This window comes from Lepus europaeus, chromosome 3 (assembly GCF_033115175.1).
Source record: "Lepus europaeus isolate LE1 chromosome 3, mLepTim1.pri, whole genome shotgun sequence".
Taxonomy (NCBI): Eukaryota; Metazoa; Chordata; class Mammalia; order Lagomorpha; family Leporidae; genus Lepus; species Lepus europaeus.
The window spans coordinates 91,634,574-91,639,565 of record NC_084829.1 but is presented as its reverse complement, the minus strand read 5'-3'; positions in this window follow the sequence as shown (position 1 = coordinate 91,639,565).

Below are 4,992 nucleotides of genomic sequence, written 5' to 3'. Positions count from 1 at the left end.
TCAAAAAATTTTAAAACTCAGATTCACATATTTTGATAGATGAGAAACACATAATTTTGAACAAATATACTATGCAAGATATTAATGCTATTTTAGAGTAAAGGAAATGGAATTGGAAGATAATAAAACAGTGGTAGATGAGGGGAACTAATAAAATGTAAAAAAATAGAAAAATACAGGGGACGAAAGCTATTAAACTTGGTTATCAACTCAAAAGGAAGTGATATTAATAGACAGGCCAAGATAGGTACCTCCTGTGAAGTAGAGATGGCATAGAAAGTAGATCCTAGTGGAATTTAAACTCAACTCAGTTCAGACATAGTGATGATCCACAATTCAATGACACCCATGAGATGTCTATAAGCCCTGTGAAGAGGAGCCCATTTAGGTACTGTCAGCAGTAAATTAATGAATGAGGAGCTGAAGGGGAAAGTCCAGGAGGTTCAATTTAATTGTCCTGAGCAGAGAATGGCTTGATTAAAGTTCTTAAAAATTTGTGCCTTGGGGTCAATGTTGTGGCATAGCAGGTAAAGGTTGTAGTGATCTAATTTCCTTATCCCTAAAATCATATAGAATCAGATAGTATAAATTTTTAAAATCATGTCTTGCTTGTAGTATATACAGATAAATTATTATTATTATTATTTTATTTTTGACAGGCAGAGTGGACAGTGAGAGAGAGAGAGACAGAGAGAAAGGTCTTCCTTTGCCGTTGGTTCACCCTCAAATGGCCGGCGTGGCCAGCACACCGCGGCCGGTGCACCGCGCTGATCCGAAGGCAGGAACCAGGTGTTTATCCTGATCTCCCATGGGGTGCAGGGCCCAAGCACTTGGGCCATAGCAGAGAGCTGGCCTGGAAGAGGAGCAACCAGGATAGAATCCGGCGCCCCGACCGGGACTAGAATCTGGTGTGCCGGCGCCGCTAGGCGGAGGATTAGCCTGTAGAGCCACGGCGCCGGCCAGATAAATTATTGAATGAAACAAATTCTATGACCAGAGAATATTCACATAGAACATTAACAAATACACCTGCAATGGAAATTTTACTCCTTACTTATTCCCTCAGGCAAGCAGCTTAACCTCTTTAAACTTCTGTGTCCTTACCTGTAAAGTGAGGATATTTATAATTTGGATCTCAAGAGGATGTTGGGGAGACTTAATAAGGATATATTATGCATATTAAGTGTTCACTAAACATTAGCTATTATTATTAAGAGGGTAAAAAGAGCCTGCAAAGCTCTAGTGTGTGCTTTCCAGAATCTCTCTCTGGTGTGGAATCACTCTCACACCATTTCCCTCTGAACATTATGACCTCTAAGTCCCACAGAAATCAACTTATCTGTACATAGCACACATAACTGTTGAAAGTGCCAAACTATTTTTATTGAGGTCTAGTTTGGGGATAAAATTAAATAAAGCAATGACTTCAATATACTTGTAGTTAAAAAGATCCTGAAACAACTAACCCTCTGTAACTGAGAGTGCTTGCTTTTTGTCTGGATACTCTTGAGAATGCCTAAAGCAGGAATGGCTTAATCTATCGCTCCCCTATTTCTGCATTACTTAACCTGCAATTATCTCCTCAAATAGCTGAGGGACCAAGTGGGATTTCAGCAAATGTATTCTAAATGTCATTAGCAGGTCAATATCACATAGATACTGACTCTTAAGCTGATAAGCACTGGTTTCTTAGGTCAAATATGTCCCTATTCAATGGCTCTATTGATATAAATTGTATGGCACTTATTTATAGTATGCAGTTTGATTAACTTCCATACAACCATTACTACAGTCAATACAGTTGACATTTCCCATAACCCAAAGTGGCTCTTTTTAGTACCTCTGTCCTACTCCTCTATCTCTATCCCAGTGTCACACAAATATTCGTCCCTTTTTATCACAATAGAATAGTTTTCATTTTGTAAAATTTTATATAAAAGAAATTACATAGTATGTAATTATTTGCTGCTTTGTTCATTCAGTGTAGTTCATGTTGTTTTGGATTACACTGAATGCATATTTTATTAATTTGTTTATACATTTACCTGATAATGGACTTTTTTGATTTTTTGACTACTAAAATTAAAGATACTATGATGACTCGTAAACCAGTATTTGTATTGACAAGGCTTTCATTTCTCTTATATAAATATACATGAGTGAGATTTATCTAACATTTGTTTTTCAAAATGGTTATAAAATTGAACATTTCTGTCTACACTTTGTGAAGTTCCAGTTCCTCCATATTTATACCAACATTTCACATGGTCAGACTTTCAGATTTTAGATGTCCTCCTGTGAGGATGATAGAGTTATGTCTTTATACAACAGACTTTATTGTTTAGATCAGTTTTATGTTTACAGGAAGATTGAACAAGCAATACAAAAGTTTCCACGTAACCATCTCACTGTATCTCACACATCATCTTCCCTATCAATATCCCATACTCAAATAGCTCCTTTATTGCAATCAACAAACCTCCACTGACACATCATTACCCACCCAAATTCTAGAGTTTCCTTTGGGATTCACTCCTGATGTTGTATGTACTATGAATTATAACAAATTAATAATAACGTATAACCACATTTATAGCAGCACAACAAATGGTTTTTCTGCCTGAAAAATTCAACTATCCATACCCTGTCCTTTTTAATCTCTAATATCAGATTTCATTGTATCCAAAGTTTTATCTTTTCCAGAATGTCATATAGTTGAAGCCATACAATATGTAACCTTTTGAGACTGACATTTTTTTTTTTTCAATTAGGATTTTTCTTCCATTACATTCATGGCTTCAAGACTCTTTTCTTTATCCATTCTTTACAGTGTAGTAAACATTTAAATGTTCTCTAAATATAGTGCTGACTCTGTCTTACAATTTTATATTTTTCTTTCATTGGTCATATATATTTACTCCTACTGAAGCCCACCTTTCCTCCCTCATCCCTTTTTCTCCCCTTCTTCCCTTCTTCCTTCCCTCCCTCCTTCCTTCCTTCCCTCCCTCCTTCCTTCCTTCCTTCTTTCCTTCCTCCCTGCCTCTCTGCCTCTATTCCTCCCTTTCTTTCTCCCTTTCTTCCTGCCTGCCTTATTCCTTACTCGCTTCCTTCTTTACTTCTTCCCTCCTTCCCTTCTTTCCTACCTTCCATCTGTTTCCCCAATAGTGCAAATTTCCCTGTAGTATATTTCTTTTCCATCAAAACAGCTTCCTTTAGCATTGTTTCCAGAGCTTCTCTGCTCATGAGAAATTATCTTATATTGTCATTTTCTATTCTTTAAATTAGAGCTTTCAGGACATTCACATTTAATGTAATTATTTATATAACTGAATTTAAGTCTTCTACTGCATTATTTCTGTTTCTTTATATTTTTTATTTCCCCATTTTCCTTTTCCTGAGATATTTTTGATTATGTGAATAATTTAGTAGACTAATTCCATTTATTGGATATAAAATACTTTTTTAGTTTTTCCTTTTCATTTCTTTATTTTTCCTTTCCCCTTCTACCCCAAATCTCTCCCCTGCATCTGTTGATTTGTTTCCCTATATATACAACTGTGAACTGATATTTACCAGTACTTTAAAAATATCAAGGGGCCAGTATTATGGTACAGCTGCTTAAGCAGCTACCTGCAACACCACCATGCCTTTTCAGAAAGCCTGTATTAGTCCTGGCTACTTGATTTCCAATTCAGCTCCCTACTAATACACTTGCGAAAGCAGTGGAAGATGGCCCAAGTGTCTGGGCCACTGCAACTCATGTGGAAAATCAGGATGGAATTTCAGTCTCCTAACTTTTGCCTGGCTCAGCTCCAGCCATTGCAGCCTTTTGGGGAGTGAATCAGCAAATGGATGATCTCTTTCTCTCTTAGTGTTTCCCTATCTTTCTCACTCTGCCTTTCAAATAAATATTTTTTTGAAAAAATATAAATATCAATCCACTTCTTGTATGACTCCATGATTTCTAATGGAAACAATCTACAATCAGTTAAATCATTATTTAATTATATTTTTTTAATTTTGATTTTTGTTTCTCTTTTCCATTTTATTTTTTTATTTTAAGAAATTTATTAATATATTAGGGTCTCAGGATCACAGCAAATACATGCTAATTACTATAACGCAATTCTCATCAATTCTCATGTTAATGTGATATTAATACAAAGAGATCAGATTCTAATGTAGGTCATAGATACAATTCTTAGAATATAATGATATTTCTCTCCCTCCCTCTTTCTTCCTTGCTTTCATTCACTCTTATTATATTTGAATGCACTTCTTTTCTAATTTCCTTTAAGAATTTTTAATTGCTTTGTTTTTCAGCTATTTGATTATCATCTTTTTGTGCAAATAATTACGTTTTTTCCTTTTTAGTTGTCTGATATTTTTTAATATCTTTCACCACAACTGGTATGTTTTTATTCACTATTTGTGCAAGTATGTGTATATTTTTTCAGCATCACACACTTTTTCCAAAACTTCTGAGACCTTGATTTTATAAATGATTGACTTTGCCTCTTTTCTTTCACAGATCATTGAGATTGTATTAACATACATTTTTACATCATTCTTTATGTTTTTCAGTTTGTATAGTTTGCAATATATATTCAGCTTCACTGACTCTTTATTCTAATCTCAGTTCTGCTGTTAAGCTATCTGGCATTCTTTTAATTTTAAAATTTCTATAATTTTTATGTAACCTATGTCTTCCATGAGATTTCCTGCATTTCCATTTTGTTTTTCAAGATGCTTCACCCTTACTTCTCTCTCAGAACATGGTTATAAAATCAGTTTTAAGAACTTTGATTATGCTTTCTAACACTGGAGCCATCTTTGATTACCTCTTTTTTTCTTGTGAGTTGAAATTATCCTGGCTCTTTATATGCCACAAATCTTCAGTTACATACTCAACATGTTGGGAGTTATATTATGGAATGCTAGGTCCCTGTTTAAATCCAAAAATGAATGTTCTTTGTCAATCTGTTCTTGTTA